This window comes from Crinia signifera, chromosome 6, assembly GCF_055691185.1.
Source record: "Crinia signifera chromosome 6, ASM5569118v1, whole genome shotgun sequence".
Classification (NCBI taxonomy): domain Eukaryota; kingdom Metazoa; phylum Chordata; class Amphibia; order Anura; family Myobatrachidae; genus Crinia; species Crinia signifera.
The window spans coordinates 24,363,843-24,387,803 of NC_139222.1; the positions used below are offsets into that span (position 1 = coordinate 24,363,843).

The window sequence follows — 23,961 nt, forward strand, 5'->3', positions numbered from 1 at the left end:
TATATTCATGTGCTTACAGCACATGAATAAAAATAGCATGCCCCTCCTCAGAATAAAATTCCAGATTTTTTGACACCAAATGTAAAAAACAAAACACTTTATTTTAAAAGTTCACATTCCACTTCACCATAAAAAGATAGTGATTGCTACTCGGTGAATCATGGCGAAAAAAACCTTCAAATGTATTCGCCATCTGGTCATTGAATAGGGTGATTCACCGTTTTAGTCAAAAATTCGCCAAACAGCACAAATTCGCCATAAAAACCTGGCGAATCAGGCTCATTGAATACCGCCCACTGTGTGAATGGTGTGTATAGAGATAGCTGCAGGATGCCTCGCACATACATACTGAGACCCGGACACATGCGCAGTGTATTGTAATCATCTGCCATATTTATTTGTAACTGCAAACAGGTCTGAATTGGGCCCTGAGTCTGCAAGACCTATGGGAGAGATAAATGAAAGCAGTTGCCCTTAGCAACCAGTTAGCATCTGTCATTAAGTCGGGCACCATCCTCTATAGCGTGTAATGCGGAATACTGTACCCCAAGTACAACACAATGTTACAGGATGCGCTAGATGGCACACTGCAAGAAGCTGATGGGTGCTGGGTGACCTAAGAAATGTGTCAGTATGTAATGAGTGCACCTGCTGGGTGACCTAAGAAATGTGTCAGTATGTAATGAGTGCACCTGCTGGGTGACTTGGTAAACCTGTCAGTGAGTAATCAGTACACCTTGGCGGCCTGGCACATGTGTCAGTGAGTAATGAGTACACATGTGCACCTGCTGGGTGACCTGGGACATGTGTCAGTGAGTAATGAGTACACATGTGCACCTGCTGGGTGACCTGGGAGATGTGTCAGTGAGTAATGAGTGCACCTGTGCACCTGGGACATGTGTCAGTGAGTAATGAGTGCACCTGTGCACCTGCTGGGTGACCTGGGACATGTGTCAGTGAGTAATGAGTGCACCTGTGCACCTGCTGGGTGACCTGGGACATGTGTCAGTGAGTAATGAGTGCACCTGCTGGGTGACCTGGGACATGTGTCAGTGAGTAATGAGTGCACCTGTGCACCTGCTGGGTGACCTGGGAAATGTCAGTGAGTAATGAGTACACCTGTGCACCTGCTGTGTGACCTGGGACATGTGCCAGTGAGTAATGAGTGCACCTGCTGGGTGACCTGGGACATGTGTCAGTGAGTAATGAGTGCACCTGTGTACCTGCTGGGTGACCTGTGACATGTGAGTAATGAGTGCACCTGCTGGGTGACCTGGGACATGTGTCAGTGAGTAATGAGTGCACCTGCTGGGTGACCTGGGACATGTGTCAGTGAGTAATGAGTGCACCTGTGCACCTGCTGGGTGACCTGGGCATGAGTCAGTGAGTAATGAGTACACCTGTGCACCTGCTGGGTGACCTGGGCATGAGTCAGTGAGTAATGAGTACACCTGTGCACCTGCTGTGTGACCTGGGACATGTGTCAGTGGGTAATGAGTGCACCTGTGCACCTGCTGGGTGACATGGGACATGTGTCAGTGAGTAATGAGTGCACCTGCTGGGTGACCTGGGACATGTGTCAGTATGAGTACACCTGTGCACCTGCTGTGTGACCTGGGACATGTGTCAGTGAGTAATGAGTACACCTGTGCTCCTGCTGTGTGACCTGGGACATGTGTCAGTGAGTAATGAGTGCACCTGCTGGGTGACCTGGGACATGTGTCAGTATGAGTACACCTGTGCACCTGCTGTGTGACCTGGGACATGTGTCAGTGAGTAATGAGTACACCTGTGCTCCTGCTGGGTGACCTGGGACATGTGTCAGTGAGTAATGAGTACACCTGTGCACCTGCTGTGTGACCTGGGACATGTGTCAGTGAGTAATGAGTACACCTGTGCACCTGCTGGGTGACCTGGAAAATGTGTCAGTGAGTAATGCGTGCACCTGCTGGATGACCTGGAAATGAACGGTTTGGGGTCCTGAGGACTGAGTGTGAGAGCCACTGGCAGACACAATAATAACTATGACAGGACGCTGCGACTAGTTCAGCACAACCTCTGTTACCTATTTCTGTGATCACCAAACGCTGCTCATTAATGATGTGTTTATATGTAACACCATAAGAGGACACCAGGTATACAGCTACTATGTGTCTCATGTTATATCTGTACAGATCCTGCCACATAGCATCAGACACCTGCCCTGTGGGAACACATTATCTCCCAGCTCTGACCCCAGTGACAGAGTAACAGATCCCACATTATGGGGCTCATGTGGAGGTGGCCGGGAGTTGTGTCTAAGTACCGGATGCCAAATGGGATCCATAAAGCTGCCTGGTGCTGGGCCCGTGGGCTGTGAGTACCACGGAACGTGGCCAGCTCGGCAATCCCAGCATATGCACCTCCTACATAGGTGCCCGGGGTGTGACAAGAGGCGCAGAGTCATAGTGATGGCCCAAATATCAGTATACACCACACACATTACAGTACAGGGTCACACAGTGTATTTATTACATATATATTGCAGAGAGGCTGTTATACATAAAGCACAGGTACAACAATGCGGTTATATAATGACTCAGTAATACATACACCAGCTGCTTTCCCATATACAGTCAGACTAGGAGACATGGAGTCTTATTGCACACTGATCGCTCATGTCACTGTAACCATGGCAATACATCACAGCAGCAATAGAACTGGAACAGCAGCATAAATGACAGATGCAGTCAGCCAATCAGATGGGGCCGCCAGCATTACATGTGTGTAACTTGCACCAAGGGTGGAGAGGGAACCAAGAGGTTACGCTTTACACTAATTGGGAGTCCAGGTCAACAGTTGTCAATACTGACACCAAAAAATGTGAAAAATTCATGTCTACCTTTTACAGTACGTCAACATTTTGATCCAGTTAAACTTTCCTATGCCGACCTTTGGTGTAGATTTATTGACTGGCTATCTAAACACTGTATATCTAATAAGCCACACCCGATGGATGATAGAGGAATTTAGTATCGATGCTTCTGTTTCATGTAGATCAGCTCATTGAAAACAGGAATTTGGTATCACCGATAATTCCTTTTCTCCGATTCCACAGGGGACACTGCAGTCTTCATACATTGGGATAGAGAGATGATAGGAGTCAGCACTTTAAAATTCTTACAGTGTGGCAGCCTCCTCCCCCTCCCAGACCTCAGTCTTAAAAAACTGCCCGAGAGGAGAAATAGACCACGGAACCTCCAGAGTAGGCAGAGCAGGAGAACACAGTACAGGACCCAGCTAGAAGAAGCCTAGAGTCACAACACCCGAGGCATTCAGGACACCCCAGAAAGAGCAGCGCTGGGCAGGCGTACAGTGTCCCCTGTGGAATCTGAGAAATGGAATTACCGGTGAGTACCAAATTCCTGTGTTCTCCTTCATCCACCAGGGGACATTGAAGTCTTCATACATTGGGGACGTCCCAAAAAAACCCCCATGGACGGGAGATCGCTGTGCATCCTGTAACACCGCTCGGCCAAACCCGGGATGCGGAAGCTGCAAATGATGTCAAACCTGTAAACTCCTAGGAAGGTGTGCGAATGAGACCAAATGGCTCTCTACACTAAAGGTGCGTACACACGGGCTATAATCGCTGGCAATATGGTCGCTGAGTGACTCCCCTTCTAGCAAGTGGCAATCACAGAATAAGGACCTCATGCAGCGCTGGTAAAATGATGGGGATCCAGCGTGTGACGAGCGACCCCACTTACCGGTGCCGCTGCCCACACACACAAATCTCCCTGGTGGTCCAGCGGGGCAGATCAGTCCGGCTGCTTGCTAGTATTTCCCAGCACCCTCCCCCCACCCACCTGGCTGCTACAGCCGCTAGGATCACATGCGCTCCCAGCGAGGTAACATGTTACCTTCATCAGAAATCCCAGTGCCCGGTTGCGGTCCCCCAAGTGCCCGGGGCCAGCCACGGTCACGCACCCGTGAGTGGTGTACTGCTGACGGGCCCGGGTAATGGAGCGGCAGCTACTGCCCTGTCACTGACTACCGTGTCAGTGTAGAAAAAAAAAAAAAAAAAAGTTTCAAAATAAGAAGGCTGCATAATGCAGCCCCTCTCTGTGGTGCATGATGCCAGCACCCAAAAAAACTGCGTTGTCTAGGTTGGAGGCGGGGTAGAGGAGGGGAGGAGCCTAGCTGACTGGTAGCAGCTGCATGAAGTTTAATCTATCTGAGGCTGGAATGGTCACTCTCCCGCTCACTACCCACTGTTAGCCCTGTGGCCCCCTGACTTCTCCCAAAGAATAAAGTAAAGCTGAGGGGAAGCGCTGAGACTGTGCAGGTCAGCGGATATCGCGCCACGAGCACAGAATCTGGAGTCTGTAGTGCGGGTAATGGCGCTCATCTGTAGGAGGACGCCAGCTCTGCAGGGAGGAAGAGGCTGGGTAGTAGCACACACTGTGTACAGCGGCCTTACAGACTCGTCTGCCCACCCAGCGCGCTGAACTGCCCAGGATACCACATGGCGAATGTGCGCCCTTACCTGAGCCTGGACCCCTGGCGGTGTGGTATAGGCCCGACTCCTCCAGGCACATTTAGAAGACAGAGGTATGGGAGGGGGATAGAGGGGGAGGAGCCTGCCACACTGTAAGAATTGTAAAGTGTCTACTTGGTATATATACCAAATGAAGTACATAACGGCTGTCATACGTCACTCCCACAAAACCTTCCATAAGGTCAGGTCCCCATGGCTAACCTCACAGAACTCTCCCCCACCATTTGAGGTTTAATAAAAGAGGTCACCCCATTTTTTCCTTTTTCCCCTCTCATCCTATTCCATCCTATTCTTTATTTCTATTTCCCCTCTCCTTTTGTATCTTCTCTGTCCTCTCTTTTCAATCTGTCTTATCGAGCCTCTTGAGTTAGTTAGCAGCTTCTCGCAATGCATCTGCAAGGCTCATCTCTCATCCTATTCTACACCCCTTTGCTTTTATATATTAAAATTATGTTGGAACCGCGTTTGTATTCTGAGAAAATCTTGTAGATTCAACTTTACTTTATTGTATTTGAATTTGCTTGTATGTCATTTTGTTTCAATTAATAAAGTGTGTTTAAAAAAAAAAATAGAATTGCAAAGTGTCGACTATCCCCACTGTATGCAAACTGCAGTGTCCCCTGGTGGATGAAGGAGAAATTAAAAGTGGTGTGTATGAGTTTTCTTGTGTTTACAAATAGATGTTTTAGTTGTAAAACATTTCCCACATTCAGAGCATGAAAATGGTTTCTCACCTGTGTGATCTCTCATGTCTAAAAAGATGGGATTTCTTTTCAAAACATTTCCCACATTCAGAGCATGAAAATGGTTTCTCACCTGTGTGATATCTCTGATGTGAAACAAGAGATGATTTCTGTGTAAAACATTTCTCACATTCAGAACATGAAAATAGTTTCTCACCTGTGTGACTTCTCTCATGTGAAACAAGAGAAGATTTATCTGTAAAACATTTCTCACATTCAGAACATGAAAATGGTTTCTCACCTGTGTGACTTCTCTCATGTCTAACAAGAGTTGATTTAACTGGAAAACATTTTCCACATTCAGAGCATGAAAATGGTTTCTCACCTGTGTGACTTCTCTCATGTCTAACAAGAGATGACTTCTGTGCAAAACATTTCTCACATTCAGAACATGAAATTAGTTTGTCATTTGTGTGACATCTCTCATGTCTTACAAGAGTTGATTTCCTTGCAAAACATTTCTCACATACAGAGCATGAAAATGGTTTCTCGCCTGTGTGACGTCTCGCATGACTAAAAAGAGTTGATTTTGTTGCAAAACATTTCCCACATTCAGAGCATGAAAATGGTTTCTCACCTGTGTGACTTCTCTCATGATTAACAAGAGTTGATTTCTTTGTAAAACATTTCCCACATTCAGAGCATGGAAATGGTTTCTCCCCTGTGTGATGTCTCTGATGTAAAACAGAATCTGACAGATGTATAGAACTCTCACCAAACTCAGAACGGGATGTTATTGTATCATCTTTATGGTCTGTACTGTGTGTAGTAAGGTCTGAATGATCAGAAGGTTCCTCATGACTAGAGGGACCAGATGAAATATCTGCACTGGGAAATGTTGGGTGTGTATTGGGGATAATGGGGGTTTCTTCTGGAGAATCTTGTCTGATGTTCTTATCTTCTAGTATATAACCTGGAGACACAATGAGATCTCCCTCCGGGATATTCCTGCTTGTGCGCCCATCTACAGGAAACAGATGAATTGTTGACATTGAGAGACAAATGTTCATGGATGTTTTATCACTTAAACTGAACATGTCTAATGCTGCTCACACACTGGCCGATATATCGCTGGTCCGTCAGCCAGTGATAGGTCTGTGAATGACGTCGGGCAGACATATAGCGTCAGCGCCGCAACACAGCCGATGGTCAACATACCTAGTGGTCGATCCTATTCTGTGCGGATGATTCGTGAGTGAGAATCATCATGGCACCGGGCGCACTTTATGGTGGGCTGAATTTGCTTAAATACGCTCGCACCTCCATAGGGGTACAAGCAATTTTAAGCAAATTCGGCCCAGAGAAGGGTGCGAGATCGGCTTAAGTTGGGAGCAGTTTTCAGCATTTAAATGCATGAGCACGGCACCCAAATGGCACCTCGCACCCTTCAGACCTAATAGGATCAACCCCCTAGAGCTAGGTGGTGCATGGCGCTGTGTGTGAGGCCGATCTCCTGCCATCCATATACCCGCTGCAGGAGCCGGCGGTGATCAGCAGCTGAATTGGGCAGCACATGTGCCCCCCGTAGTTGTTATCAGTTACTATGTATTGGGCAGTGTGTATGGAGGACAATCCGTCCACAGATATATCTATATAGATCAATCGTTCTGCAGTTATATCTATGTGTTCAGAGGGGCGATGTTATCCTGCTCCTTGGGCTCAGAACTCACACCACCCAGCAAGCAGGCCCTAACATCCCCATCCACTCACTGGCCAGACTGGATTACTGTAACCTGCTCCTATGTGTCCTCCCCAACTTCCATCTCTGTCCACGGCTCATCTCCAACCTGACTGCTTCTGCCCCCCCCCCCCCCCCCCTCTCCTACAGGCCCTACACTGGCTCCCATTCCTTACAGCCCCTAATCCTCCCCAGTAACGCACTCATCCATCTACATCCACCATCTCCAACCTGACTGCTTCTGCCCCCCCTCTTCTACAGGCCCTACACTGGCTCCCATTCCTTACAGCCCCTAATCCTCCCCAGTAACGCACTCATCCATCTACATCCACCATCTCCAACCTGACTGCTTCTGCCCCCCCTCCTCCTACAGGCCCTACACTGGCTCCCATTCCTTCCAGACCCTAATCCTCCCCAATAACGCACTCATCCATCTACATCCTCCATCTCCAACCTGACTGCTTCTGCCCCCCCTCCTCCTACAGGCCCTACACTGGCTCCCATTCCTTACAGCCCCTAATCCTCCCCAGTAACGCACTCATCCACCTACATCCTCCATCTCCAACCTGACTGCTTCTGCCCCCCCCCTCCTCCTACAGGCCCCACACTGGCTCCCATTCCTTCCAGACCCTAATCCACCCCAGTAATGCACTCATCCATCTACATCCTCCATCTCCAACCTGACTGCTTCTGCCCCCCCCTCCTCCTACAGGCCCTACAGTGGCTCCCATTCCTTCCAGACCCTAATCCTCCCCAATAACGCACTCATCCATCTACATCCTCCATCTCCAACCTGACTGCTTCTGCCCCCCCTCTCCTACAGGCCCTACACTGGCTCCCATTCCTTCCAGACCCCAATCCTCCCCAATAACGCACTCATCCATCCACATCCTCCATCCACAACCTGACTGCTTCTGCCCCCCCCCTCTCCTACAGGCCCTACACTGGCTCCCATTCCTTCCAGACCCTAATCCTCCCCAATAACTCACTCATCCATCCACATCCTCCATCTCCAACCTGACTGCTTCTGCCCCCCCTCTCCTACAGGCCCTACACTGGCTCCCATTCCTTCCAGACCCTAATCCTCCCCAATAACGCACTCATCCATCTACATCCTCCATCTCCAACCTGACTGCTTCTGCCCCCCCTCTCCTACAGGCCCCACACTGGCTCCCATTCCTTCCAGACCCTAATCCACCCCAATAACGCACTCATCCATCTACATCCTCCATCTCCAACCTGACTGCTTCTGCCCCCCCTCTCCTACAGGCCCTACACTGGCTCCCATTCCTTCCAGATCCCGATCCTCCCCAATAACGCACTCATCCACCTACATCCTCCATCTCCAACCTGACTGCTTCTGCCCCCCCCTCCTACAGACCCTACACTGGCTCCCATTCCTTCCATATCCCAATCCTCCCCAATAACGCACTCATCCATCTACATCCTCCATCTCCAACCTGACTGCTTCTGCCCCCCCCCCCCCCTCCTACAGGCCCTACACTGGCTCCCATTCCTTACAGCCCCTAATCCTCCCCAATAACGCACTCATCCATCTACATCCTCCATCTCCAACCTGACTGCTTCTGCCCCCCCTCTCCTACAGGCCCCACACTGGCTCCCATTCCTTCCAGACCCTAATCCTCCCCAATAACGCACTCATCCATCTACATCCTCCATCTCCAACCTGACTGCTTCTGCCCCTCTCCTACAGGCCCTACACTGGCTCCCATTCCTTCCAGACCCTAATCCTCCCCAATAATGCACTCATCCATCTACATCCTCCATCTCCAACCTGACTGCTTCTGCCCCCCCCCCCCCTCCTACAGGCCCTACACTGGCTCCCATTCTTTACAGCCCCTAATCCTCCCCAATAACGCACTCATCCATCTACATCCTCCATCTCCAACCTGACTGCTTCTGCCCCCCCTCTCCTACAGGCCCTACACTGGCTCCCATTCCTTCCAGACCCTAATCCTCCCCAATAATGCACTCATCCATCTACATCCTCCATCTCCAACCTGACTGCTTCTGCCCCCCCCCCCCCCCCCTCCTACAGGCCCTACACTGGCTCCCATTCTTTACAGCCCCTAATCCTCCCCAATAACGCACTCATCCATCTACATCCTCCATCTCCAACCTGACTGCTTCTGCCCCCCCTCTCCTACAGGCCCTAAACTGGCTCCCATTCCTTCCAGACCCCAATCCTCCCCAATAACGCACTCATCCATCTACATCCTCCATCTCCAACCTGACTGCTTCTGCCCCCCCCCCCCTCTCCTACAGGCCCTACACTGGCTCCCATTCCTTCCAGACCCTAATCCTCCCCAATAATGCACTCATCCATCTACATCCTCCATCTCCAACCTGACTGCTTCTGCTCCCCCTCTCCTACAGGCCCTAAACTGGCTCCCATTCCTTCCAGACCCCAATCCTCCCCAATAACGCACTCATCCATCTACATCCTCCATCTCCAACCTGACTGCTTCTGCCCCCCCCCTCTCTCCTACAGGCCCTACACTGGCTCCCATTCCTTCCAGACCCCAATCCTCCCCAATAACGCACTCATCCATCTACATCCTCCATCTCCAACCTGACTGTTTCTGCCCCCCCCCCCTCTCCTACAGGCCCTACACTGGCTCCCATTCCTTCCAGACCCTAATCCTCCCCAATAATGCACTCATCCATCTACATCCTCCATCTCCAACCTGACTGCTTCTGCTCCCCCTCTTCTACAGGCCCTACACTGGCTCCCATTCCTTCCAGACCCTAATCCTCCCCAATAACACACTCATCCATCTACATCCTCCATCTCCAACCTGACTGCTTCTGCCCCCCCTCTCCTACAGGCCCTACACTGGCTCCCATTCCTTCCAGACCCTAATCCTCCCCAATAACGCACTCATCCATCTACATCCTCCATCTCCAACCTGACTGCTTCTGCCCCCCCTCTCCTACAGGCCCTACACTGGCTCCCATTCCTTCCAGACCCTAATCCTCCCCAATAACGCACTCATCCACCTACATCCTCCATCTCCAACCTGACTGCTTCTGCCCCCCCTCCTACAGGCCCCACACTGGCTCCCATTCCTTCCAGACCCTAATCCTCCCCAATAACGCACTCATCCACCTACATCCTCCATCTCCAACCTGACTGCTTCTGCCCCCCCTCTCCTACAGGCCCCACACTGGCTCCCATTCCTTCCAGATCCCAATCCTCCCCAATAACGCACTCATCCACCTACATCCTCCATCTCCAACCTGACTGCTTCTGCCCCCCCTCTCCTACAGGCCCTACACTGGCTCCCATTCCTTCCAGATCCCAATCCTCCCCAATAACGCACTCATCCATCTACATCCTCCATCTCCAACCTGACTGCTTCTGCCCCCCCCTCTCCTACAGGCCCTACACTGGCTCCCATTCCTTCCAGACCCTAATCCTCCCCAATAACACACTCATCCATCTACATCCTCCATCTCCAACCTGACTGCTTCTGCCCACCCTCTCCTACAGGCCCCACACTGGCTCCCATTCCTTCCAGATCCCAATCCTCCCCAATAACGCACTCATCCATCTACATCCTCCATCTCCAACCTGACTGCTTCTGCCCCCCCTCTCCTACAGGCCCTACACTGGCTCCCATTCCTTCCAGACCCCAATCCTCCCCAATAACGCACTCATCCATCTACATCCTCCATCTCCAACCTGACTGCTTCTGCCCCTCCTCCTACAGGCCCTACACTGGCTCCCATTCCTTCCAGACCCTAATCCTCCCCAATAACGCACTCACCCATCTACATCCTCCATCTCCAACCTGACTGCTTCTGCCCCCCCCTCTCCTACAGGCCCTACACTGGCTCCCATTCCTTCCAGATCCCAATCCTCCCCAATAACACACTCATCCATCTACATCCTCCATCTCCAACCTGACTGCTTCTGCCCCCCCTCTCCTACCGGCCATACACTGCCTGCCATTCCTTCCAGATCCCAATCCTCCCCAATAACTCACTCATCCATCTGCATCCTCCATCTCCAACCTGATTGCTTCTGCCCCCCCTCTCCTACCGGCCCTACACTGCCTGCCATTCCTTCCAGATCCCAATCCTCCCCAATAACGCACTCATACATCTGCATCCTCCATCTCCAACCTGACTGCTTCTGCCCCCCCCCCCCCCGCCTGCCATTCCTTCCAGATCCCAATCCTCCCCAATAACGCACTCATCCATCTACATCCTCCATCTCCAACCTGACTGCTTCTGCCCCCCCTCCTCCTACAGGCCCTACACTGGCTCCCATTCCTTACAGCCCCTAATCGTGGCGAGCGCAGCAAACCCACGAGGGGCGGCGGTACGCGTCCTCCGACCTTTTCATACCCCCACTATCCACGTCGGTGTGGAGTTGAGAATAGAAAGTGTGGCGAGCGCGGCGAGCCCCGTGAGGGGACGCGGATACCTTCACAGGTATCCGCGTCCGCTCGCCACGCTTCGGGCTCGGTGGCTCGCTACACTTTCTATTCTCTGCTCCACGCCGACGTGGATAGTGGGGGTATGAAAAGGTCGGAGGACGCGTACCGCTGCGCTCGCTACGCTTCGGGTTGACGTTGATCGTGGGGTGGCGTTAACAATTGGGGGGGCCATTTCACACTTCAGGGTGGCTATTTGGGGTCTGTGGGCCATTTAACATTGTTCCCTATGTAAAATCGGGTCAATTGGGCCATTTAACATTGTTCCCTATGTAAATTGCGGTAATCGCGTCGGTCGCATCGCATGCGTTTTTTTGGCCGCATGCGATGCAACCGACGCGATTTACCTTTTAGCATTCATTTCTATGTGAAATCGCGGGCATCGCATCGCATGCCATTATAATGGCATGCGATGTACATGCTATGCCCGCGATGGGCGCCGTTCTAGGTAACAAGTACCTAATAAACATACAGACTAGTTCCCAACATAGACAAAATGATCAGATAGCGTGTAAGGATAAGCATTAACTTACATTTCCATGGAGTGGTGTGAATGCTAAGTACTTTCATTGTTTTTGACACCCCTTTAAAAGGAGTCTTGTCTTCATCTGACATATTCAAGGCCTGCTTAACAGCAGCAATCAAATCCTCCACCCCAGGGGTCGAGGTATCCTCATTATCATCACCCTGCATCCAGGGAACATCAGAGGTACACTCTCCTTCCTCCCCTGAATCAACAGGTAACAGAGGGACTGAATAAGACTGTCTAAGAGTCCCCTCGGAATCATTGTCAAATCTATCCAGCAGAGCATTAAACCTGCTTATACCCTTAGCAGTATCCTGCATCACCTGCAGCAAACCAGGATCTGCTTGAGTCAGAGGCAAAGAACCTGACGACTGTTGAGAGGATGACACAGGTCTAGGGGAAGAAACCACAACATCTCTCTGCCTGTCGAACAGCTGCACTAAGGCATTCACTGACCTGCCCAGGGCACTAGCCCACGCAGGCTCTGTCTGCTCCACCCTCTGGGGTACACTTCCCATGGGTCTCACAGCTGCGTAAGCAGGGCACAATCCCCCCTTGAGGGGAAATTTGGAGTGCACAAACACTGCACGCGCTCAATGTAAATGGGGCTCCCTCCCCCAAAGCTACAGATTGTTGCTCTGTCATGATAAAATAATTCACACAGTGCAAACTGACAGGCGCAATGTACTGAATCAATATAATCACAGCACTTATGTGTCTGAAGCTCCGCAATTCTCCTCCAGAAGAAGGGGGTAGCGATGCCCAGGAAATCCACCACTCAGCCAGAAAACAGCGCTTCAGCTCCGCAGTCAGCGTCTTCCAAAGCGGCGCCAAGCAGAGTGAGGGAAGAGTCAACTATCCCTGCTACTGCGGGGTCTGTGGAGTTTAGGCGCCAAAGCACCCCCAGTAGCCGCTCCTATTGCTGGATTTCCTATTCCTAGTGTCTCCCCTCCGAATGGGGACCACTTGGAATCACCCGCAGGCCCTGTGACAAGCTGCTGTCTTTTTCAATAAAGAGCTCAGCTTGTAAGCCCCGTTAAAATGGCCGCCGCCATAACGGAGCGCCCGTCCCCATGACCCACACCTGTGTGAAGCCGGTTCAGGGACGCTCCGGGGCCCAGGCAGCCTCTTTAAGCGAGACTGAAAGCACCGCACGGAGAGAGCAGACATCGTCTCCTCCATGCGCAGGGAGCTGACAGGACGCGCTTCCGTCAGCCCCTGCTGTGCTGGCTGTGTGAGGATTCTATGAGAATCCTCAGCACTGCGTCTTACCTAATAAGTGTAAAATGAATAAAATAAAATACACCTATCTCTAATCTTCGGCTGCGCAGCAGCCTCTTCAGTATAGCACCCACTCCGGTGGGCACCTAAAACGAGCTGAGGATTCTGGGATGCAGTGGGAGGAGCCTACCTCTCGAAAAGATTTGGTATAGGTGCCTGGCTCCTGCGGACCCTCCTACATTCCAATGTTGAGCTGTGTCACCAGGACCATTGAAAGAGAAAGCTGTATTTGCAGAACAAAAGTAATCTGGAATAAGTGATTATTCCTCACCTATGCTCCTCTATACACTGCAGATCACCCCCCATATATGTATATTTTGTTTCTGTACCTTTTTCCTCATCTTTCACATAAGTATCTTCTCCTTCTGCCTTAATGTCAGTCACATCAATCTCTTCTCTCTTTATTTCTTCTACTTTAAGATTAGACAAATCTTCACACTGGACCTAAAAAATACCACATTAGTAATGTCTGATGTTACGGAGATTACACAGTAGAATATTAGTGTATAAGACACACACAGACAAAACTGCTGCAGTTCTTATAGTCACTTTGAAATTTTGGGGAGACCCTTATTGCCACCTACCTGATACTCCTGTGGGGTCCTGTGCTTCTCCTCTGTACAATGCTGGTAATACAGAGGACGGGGACATCTCTCTGGGGTATCTCTGTTACTGGGTCCATCTGTAGGAGACACACAGTGACTGAGGACATTGTATATATGTGATTATCCTGGGAATACAGAGGACAGGGACAGCTCTCTGGGGTATCTCTGTTACTGGGTCCATCTGTAGGAGACACGCAGTGACTGAGGACATGGTATATATGTGATTATCCTGGGAATACAGAGGACGGGGACATCTCTCTGGGGTATCTCTGTTACTGGGCCCATCTGTAGGAGACACACAGTGACTGAGGACATTGTATATATGTGATTATCCTGGGAATACAGAGGACGGGGACATCTCTCTGGGGTATCTCTGTTACTGGGCCCATCTGTAGGAGACACGCAGTGACTGAGGACATGGTATATATGTGATTATCCTGGGAATACAGAGGACGAGGACATCTCTCTGGGGTATCTCTGTTACTGGGCCCATCTGTAGGAGACACGCAGTGACTGAGGACATTGTATATATGTGATTATCCTGGGAATACAGAGGACGAGGACATCTCTCTGGGGTATCTCTGTTACTGGGCCCATCTGTAGGAGACACACAGTGACTGAGGACATTGTATATATGTGATTATCCTGGGAATACAGAGGACGGGGACATCTCTCTGGGGTATCTCTGTTACTGGGCCCATCTGTAGGAGACACACAGTGACTGAGGACATGGTATATATGTGATTATCCTGGGAATACAGAGGACGGGGACATCTCTCTGGGGTATCTCTGTTACTGGGCCCATCTGTAGGAGACACACAGTGACTGAGGACATTGTATATATGTGACTATCCTGGGAATACAGAGGACGGGGACATCTCTCTGGGGTATCTCTGTTACTGGGCCCATCTATAGGAGACACACAGTGACTGAGGACATTGTATATATGTGATTATCCTGGGAATACAGAGGACAGGGACATCTCTCTGGGGTATCTCTGTTACTGGCCACATCTGTAGGAGACACATAGTGACTGAGGACATTGTATATATGTGATTATCCTGGGAATACAGAGGACGGGGACATCTCTCTGGGGTATCTCTGTTACTGGGCCTATCTGTAGGAGACACAGTGACTGAGTGCGGTACGTCTGTGATTAGCAGATGATGTGTGTATACAGGGGGCCCCAAACCTGCTCAACCATGTACAAGATAAGTAAATATCTTCTTACCCAGTGATGTGAGGGGCCAGTGACTCTCCATCATCACGTCCTTGTACAGACTCCTGTGTTCCTCTATATCCTCCCCCTCCTCCATGGAGAGACATACAGTAACATCCTGACACCTTATTGGAACCTGACAAACACAACAATACAATCATCACCCAGAAACATCCCCCGATGTTACTGTATAATGTCCCATTCCCAGCAGTCAGCTCTCTGGTCACATCCCCCGGTGTTACTGTATAATGTCCCATTCCCAGCAGTCACCTCTCCGGTCACATCCCCCTGGTGTTACTGTATAATGCCCCATTCCCAGCAGTCACCTCTCCAGTCAGCAGCTGGATGATCTTGTTGGTGAGTTCCAGGATCTTCTGCTCATTGTCTCTCCCATGTATCAGTGAGTGAGGTGGAGGCACTTTGATGGGGTTCTGGGTCCTTTTCTGTCCTTCTGACACACAGTGATGGCTACTGGTTGTCTTGTGATCACCGGATGTCTTCTTCACTACTGTGTAACCCTGTGTATTGGAAAATATACTATCACTACATACACTCCCTGTCATTACCCTTTATTATTACCGGAAGTGATGTCACAGTGCCACTCCCAGATCTCCTCACCTCCCCAGTCATGTCCCTGTATTATTACTATAGATATAAGTGATGTCACAGTGACACTCCCAGATCCCCTCACCTCCCCAGCCATGTCCCTGTATTATTACTATAGGTATAAGTGACGTCACAGTGACGCTCCCAGATCCCCTCACCTCCCCAGTCATGTCCCTGTATTAGTACTATAGATATAAGTGATGTCACAGTGACGTTCCCAGATCCCCTCACCTCCCCAGTTACGTCCCTGTATTATTACTATAGATATAAGTGACGTCACAGTGACGCTCTCAGATCCCCTCACCTCCCCAGTCATGTCCCTGTATTATTACTATAGATATAAGTGATGTCACAGTGACGTTCCCAGATCCCCTCACCTCCACAGTCACCTCCCTGTATTATTACTATAGATATAAGTGATGTCACAGTGACGCTCCCAGATCCCCTCACCTCGCCAGTCACGTCCCTGTATTATTACTATAGATATAAATGATGTCACAGTGACGCTCCCAGATCCCCTCACCTCCCCAGTCACGTCCCTGTATTATTACTATAGATATAAGTGATATCACAGTGACGCTCCCAGATCCCCTCACCTCCCCAGTCACGTCCCTGTATTATTACTATATATATAAGTGATGTCACTGTGACACTCCCAGATCCCCTCACCTCCCCAGTCACGTCCCTGTATTAATACTATAGATATAAGTGATGTCACAGTGACACTCCCAGATCCTCTCACCTCCCCAGTCCGTATTATTACTAAAGATATAAGTGATGTCACAGTGATGCTCCCAGATCCCCTCACCTCCCCAGTCACGTCCCTGTATTAATACTATAGATATAAGTGATGTCACAGTGACACTCCCAGATCCTCTCACCTCCCCAGTCCGTATTATTACTAAAGATATAAGTGATGTCACAGTGATGCTCCCAGATCCCCTCACCTCCCCAGTCACGTCCCTGTATTATTACTATAGATATAAGTGATGTCACAGTGACGCTCCCAGATCCCCTCACCTCCCCAGTCACGTCCCTGTATTATTACTATAGATATAAGTGATGTCACAGTGACGCTCCAAGATCCCCTCCCCAGTCACGTCCCTGTATTATTACTATAGATATAAGTGATGTCACAGTGACGCTCCCAGATCCCCTCACCTCCCCAGTCATGTCCCTGTATTAGTACTTTATATAAGTGATGTCACAGTGACGTTCCCAGATCCCCTCACCTCCCCAGTCACGTCCCTGTATTATTACTATAGATATAAGTGATGTCACAGTGACGCTCCCAGATGCCCTCACCTCCCCAGTCACGTCCCTGTATTATTACTATAGATATAAGTGATGTCACAGTGACACTCCCAGATCCACTCACCTCCCCAGTCACGTCCCTGTATTATTACTATAGATAAGTGATGTCACAGTGATGCTCCCAGATCACCTCACCTCTCCAGTCACGTCCCTGTATTATTACTATAGATATAAGTGATGTCACAGTGACACTCCCAGATCCCCTCACCTCCCCAGTCACATCCCTGTATTATTACTATAGATATAAGTGATATCACAGTGACACTCCCAGATCCCCTCATCTCCCCAGTCACCTCCCAGTATTATTACTATAGATATAAGTGATGTCACAGTGACGCTCCCAGATCCCCTCACCTCCCCAGTCACGTCCCTGTATTATTACTATAGATATAAGTGATGTCACAGTGACGCTCCCAGATCCCCTCACCTCCCCAGTCATGTCCCTGTATTATTACTATAGATATAAGTGATGTCACAGAGACACTCCCAGATCCCCTCACCTCTCCAGTCACGTCCCTGTATTATTACTATAGATATAAGTGATGTCACAGTGACACTCCCAGATCCCCTAACCTCCCCAGTCATGTCCCTGTATTATTACTATAGATATAAGTGACGTCACAGTGACGCACTCAGATCCCCTCACATCCCTGTATTATTACTATAGATATAAGTGACATCACAGTGACGCTCCCAGATCCCCTCACCTCCCCAGTCACGTCCCTGTATTATTACTATAGATAAGTGATGTCACAGTGATGCTCCCAGATCACCTCACCTCTCCAGTCACGTCCCTGTATTATTACTATAGATATAAGTGATGTCACAGTGACACTCCCAGATCCCCTCACCTCCCCAGTCACGTCCCTGTATTATTACTATAGATATAAGTGATATCACAGTGACACTCCCAGATCCCCTCATCTCCCCAGTCACCTCCCAGTATTATTACTATAGATATAAGTGATGTCACAGTGACGCTCCCAGATCCCCTCACCTCCCCAGTCACGTCCATGTATTATTACTATAGATATAAGTGATGTCACAGTGATGCTCCCAGATCACCTCACCTCCCCAGTCACGTCCCTGTATTATTACTATAGATATAAGTGATGTCACAGTGACGCAACCAGATCCCCTCACCTCCCCAGTCACGTCCCTGTATTATTACTATACATATAAGTGACGTCACAGTGACGCTCTCAGATCCCCTCACCTCCCCAGTCACGACCCTGTATTATTACTATAGATATAAGTGATGTCACAGTGACACTCCCAGATCCCCTCACCTCCCCAGTCACGTCCCTGTATTATTACTATAGATATAACTTATGTCACGGTGACACTCCCAGATCCCCTCACCTCCCCAGTCATGTCCCTGTATTATTACTATAGATATAAGTGATGTCATAGTGACGCTCCCAGATCCCCTCACCTCCCCAGTCACCTCCCTGTATTATTACTATAGATATAAGTGATGTCACAGTGACGCTACCAGATCCCCTCACCTCCCCAGTCACGTCCCTTTATTATTACTATAGATATAAGTGATGTCACAGTGACGCTCCCAGATCCCCTCACCTCCCCAGTCACGTCCCTGTATTATTACTATAGATATAAGTGATGTCACAGTGACACTCCCAGATCCCCTCACCTCCCTAGTCATGTCCCTGTATTATTACTAAAGATATATGTGATGTCACAGTGACACTCCCAGATCCCCTCACCTCCCCAGTCACGTCCCTGTATTATTACTATAGATATAAGTGATGTCACAGTGACGCTACCAGATCCCCTCACCTCCCCAGTCACGTCCCTGTATTATTACTATAGATATAAGTGACGTCACAGTGACGCTCTCAGATCCCCTCACCTCCCCAGTCACGACCCTGTATTATTACTATAGATATAAGTGATGTCACAGTGACACTCCCAGATCCCCTCACCTCCCCAGTCACGTCCCTGTATTATTACTATAGATATAACTTATGTCACAGTGACACTCCCAGATCCCCTCACCTCCCTGTATTATTACTATAGATATAAGTGATGTCACAGTGACACTCAAAGATCCCCTCACCTCCCCAGTCACGTCCCTGTATTATTACTATAGATATAAGTGATGTCACAGTGACGCTACCAGATCCCCTCACCTCCCCAGTCATGTCTCAGTATTATTACTATAGATATAAGTGATGTCACAGTGACGCTCCCAGATCCCCTCCCCAGTCACTTCCCTGTAATATTACTATAGATATGTGATGTCACAGTGATGCTCCCAGATCCCCTCACCTCCCCAGTCACGTCCCTGTATTATTACTATAGATATAAGTGACATCACAGTGACACTTGCAGATCCCCTCACCTCCCCAGTCAGCAGGTAGATGATCTCCAGGGTGAGATTTAGTATCCTCTCAGTCATGTGACTCTGGTCCTTGTCCATCTGCGGGGAATCAGTGACGTGTCTCATCCTCACCGTTCTGTTCTGGAATAAATATAATAATTACAATTAACACCACACAGTACACACGTACCGTATATGGTAAAAGTAATGGTGCCCACACAAGGTGAGATTTGTGCTATGCAAGTTGAACTACATAAGATTTGGACTAGACTACACTATGTAATAATGATATGTAAAGTACATATCGTGGGGGGCGTGGCTTGGTCAGATCCGTGGACAGACGTTTGGTGTGTGGGCTCCGGTAATATCCTGCATATTTATCCTGCCCCGGCAATCGTGGGCCCCCTGTTCCCACTCACTTACCCTCCGGAGCCTCTCCTGCCTCTTTTGTGCTGCCCGCGGCTCTCCCGTGTCCCCTGCATAGTCTGCTGTGTCAATCCGGGCCTTGTATCCTCCGTGCTGCCCGGGCGCCATTTTGGATTCCTCACTTCTGTCGGCTCCGTCTGCGGCCCTATCTAACGGCCACGCTGGAGGGCTTGAGGCTGGACGTGTTCCTGGTCTGGTGCCTTTGATGCGACCGAGGGACCGTGGAGAAGGTTGGAGACACCGACGCTCACTCCTCATGCAGAGACTCTCTAGGCCGCTCCTGGGGTCTACGCTATTGCTGACACGGCCTGATTTGACTTTTTTGCGGGGCGTCTGACTTCCCACGGTGTTCAGCGCCATGGTGGGAGATTGACGGCTACGCGCTATCGGTCTCTCCTGGTGGTGTACTAGCCACCACCGTTTCTCTCTATATTTCTGAAATCAAACAAACTTGCTGCTCTGCACGTTTACAGGAGCTGCAGTCCCTGGTTTATATTCTAACATGGCAGCTTCCTTACAACACATATTACAGGCTATATCTGCCTCTGCCGATAGGCTCCTGGCCAAGCTTACTGCCGTGCAGGGGGAACGACCTACTTAGCTCATGTACTCCTGTTGAGAAATATACACCTCAAGTCTGTGGACCTACAGTCAGCACTGACATGGTGCTGAACTGTTCCCTGTAGTAGTATCCTGGATGACCACCTCCTGTTATGGGAATGAATCCTGTCCTCTCCTAGCGGATCTCCTGGTCTCCTCTGCATTTATATGCTAAGTTCTTTCTCCTTGTTATGCTATGCGCATTATGCAGGACAAGTACATGTACATTATGTGTTAAGCAGCTACAGTATACTTGTTAAGGGAGAGCCGGAGACAGTTTTCGATCTTATATCCTGAAGATCCTATAATCCTGTGCGTCCTGCTCCGATCCACTTTACACTTCTGAAACTGGATTATTACAGTACTTAATTATCATAGTTTATTATACTATTTCTGAGGGGGGAGGGGGGGTTATCTGGGTTAGTATAGTTTAGTGTGAGAGTAGGTTCGGGTACAGTTTTAGGGGATACAAGTATGCCTAGAATTGGGTTAGGTTATACAGGGTGGGGGGTTTTGGGGAGGGTTGCTTTTGGGTAGTTAGATTTCTTTTAATTTGTATTTCTTATTTATCCATTTACTCAGACACTTGAATTTATAAAATTCCTTTTCTACTAGTCTGACGATTTACTGTTGTCGGATATTGCGGTGTTGGGCTGCACACATATAATTATTATTCTCCTGTTTTGTTTTTCTTTTTTTAAGCGGTGGGTGGGAGAGCCCGGATGGTGCCTCCGGGTACCAATCCACGGCCGTTGTATGGTGCTGATCCAATACTCCCATTGACATGATGCTTATATCTCATTGTATGTGACAATTGCAATCCTTGGTGCAGTGGCGTAACTATACCACCGCAGCCCCCGTGGTCGCGCCGGGGGGGGGGGGGGCGCTGTGCATGTGGGGGCGCCGGGGGGCTGCGGTGCTATAGTAATGCCCCCGCCCCCCATCCCCCGCAGGATTACCTGTCTTCAAACAATTCTATGGAGACGGACCACGATAAAATGGCCGCCCCATAAAGCAGACAGTTCTCTGAAACTGTCTGCGGTATGGGGGCAGCCATTTTATCGTGGTCCGTCTGCATAGAATTATTAATTGAAGCCAGGAGGGGAGCCGGGATGCTCAGATAGGTAAGCCTGCGGCGATGGGGGGGGGTAGGCTCCCCCCCATTAACGGCGGGGGGGGGGGCGCCCCAAACCAAGCTACGCCACTGACTTGGTGAATGTGTCTGCTTTACCCCTGTTTTAATTGGGTGTTCTATTGTTACTGTATACGAAAAATTTCAATAAAAAATACAGAATTTGAAACAAAAGTACATATCGTATGTTTATTCCCTTCACAGGGTGCAATTTTAACTAGACACAATGTAGTACAATAATACCTGACTGCACATACAATTTTGCCTTGCGATATGGACAACACGGGAGCGCGCATCGCAAGGCAAAATAAGCACGGTGCGATTTGTACTAGATGCAAATTACATGCGAGTATCGCACCACTTGTGGGCACCTTACCCCTTTGTGTGCCGACATCTCTGTGAGAGACATTCAAATTATCCACTAAAAATGCCACATTTGTTAGAATTCATATAAAAAAAAGTGTAAAAATAGATTATATTTCCTATAGAAAGTAAACATTATAGGTCATTATGATGAATAAAAAAAATTTTTGCTTGCCAATTTTAACACCTATTTTGACAAAGGGTTAAGAGGAATCATAACAGAGGCCCAACAGCAGCCTCTAATGTTTCCTTACATATAAATATATATCATTACAGAGAACATCAGGTATACGTATAGTATAAGCGCTATAGGAAATAATACAACTACAATGTCCACTGTAGCGCATGGTTGCCTCAAAAGAAATGTAATAGGGCAACAAAGGCTGCTCCCCATGTACAGTATAACATTTTTAACAGGACACCATTGATGCTCCCCTGTATAAAGATGCTACTCCCCCTGTATAACAGGATGCCACAGGCCGCTCCCCCTGTATAACTGGACGCCTCAGGCCGCTTCCCCTGTAAAACAGGACAACACAGGCGCTCCCCCTGTAAAACAGGACAACACAGGCCACTCCCCCTGTAAAACAGGACAACACAGGCCACTCCCCCTGTAAAACAGGACACCAAGCCCCGCTCCCCCTGTATAACAAAACACCACAGGACGCTCCCCCTGTACAACAGGACACCACAGGCCGCTCCCCCTGTATAAAAGGACACCGCAGGCCGCTCCCCACTGTATAACAGGACACCACAGGCCGCTCCCCCTTGTATAACAGGACACCACAGGCCACTCCCCCTGTATAACAGGACACCGCAGGCCGTATCCCCTTGTATAACAGGACACCACAGACCACTCCCCCTGTATCACAGGACACCACAGGAGGCTCCCCCTGTATAACAGGACACCACAGGCTGCTCCCCACTGTATTACAGGACACTACAGGCTGCTCCCCTGTATAACAGGACACCACATGCCGCTCCCCCTGTATAACAGGACGCCACAGCCCGCTTCCCCCTGTATAACAGGACACCACAGGTTGCTCTCCCTGTGTATAACAGGACACCACAAGCTGCTCCTCCTGTATACTAACACCAGGGCAGCACAATACCATCACCTGCTGCCAGATACAGCAATGTCTTCTCTCGGTCCCCCGTGCCGTAACTTAATCACCGCGGCTGCTGGAAGTGAGAGGCCTCAGGTAAGATCAGCGCCAGCAGAAAGCCGAGATGATGCAGCCTATGACTAAACGCGGGGATTGGTCTACGGGAAAATGGCCGCCGCTCCCTTACACAGGGGACAATGGAGCCTTACTAGTATATACAGCATGGAATCTATCAGCTACCGGTGACCTCACATCACATCACTCTCTCTATGTATTCACGCAAGGCAATTACCGCTTCTAGCAGTCCGGCCTTGATGCCCCAGCATTGTCCTCATACAACGGCGGCCATGTTGTTGAGGTTTGTACTTAGCTCCCAGACTCCCCCGCGGCTGCACACAAACTACAGAATAAAGGTAGCTGCCGGATAGATTCCAGGGGAGAGAGTGCGCGGCTCACAGAACACTCAGGGACTTGCAGAGGCTCTGTCCCTCAGTGTGTGCTGTGTGCCGGCAGACAGGAAGTTAGTCAGTGGCTGGGCTCATGAGTAGTGTGGGATTGCAGGCACAGGGAGACCGTGCACGGCTACCAGCATAGACTTAGCTTGGACTCAGCTGTTACTGCACTCTCCTTTCTCCTGCAGAGCCTGACGATTCAGGGCGGGATGTTTTAACATGCACCTCCGCCCTTCGCACGGCAGCCGCCGCGATGCTACCGCATATGTACTAACATATGCGGCCAGCATCGGGCTGCGGTAATGGAGACCCCCGCGATACCTGTGATGTTGGCTGCGGGGGTCTCCGTCACCTCCCGGCGGCTGCCAGCGTCCCCCTGTGTCTCCTCCTCCCCCCTGAAGCCGGATGTCCTGCCGGCTGTGACACCAGGGGGAGGAGATGATCACAGGAGGACGGGAGGGGGTGGGCGCGCGGGCGGCGAAAGAAGCCCATAGGCTTCTATAGGGTATCGCCACCCAGAGGGTGGCGATACCCTGCCTAGCGAAAACGCTGCGGACGGGTAT

General features: G+C 49.8%; 1 pseudogene across 1 annotated transcript; it reads right to left on the minus strand.

Annotated features, from left to right (window-relative positions):
* Positions 1-2,570: 2,570 nt before the first annotated feature.
* Positions 2,571-23,334, minus strand: LOC146010170 (uncharacterized; annotated as a pseudogene). Its single transcript, XR_014444735.1, has 8 exons — positions 23,239-23,334; positions 19,341-19,460; positions 15,382-15,573; positions 15,068-15,191; positions 13,816-13,913; positions 13,561-13,675; positions 13,362-13,454; positions 2,571-6,247 (listed from the first exon to the last, which is right to left on the minus strand). The product of XR_014444735.1 is annotated as an uncharacterized LOC146010170 (transcript).
* Between the last annotated feature and the right edge of the window lie 627 nt (positions 23,335-23,961).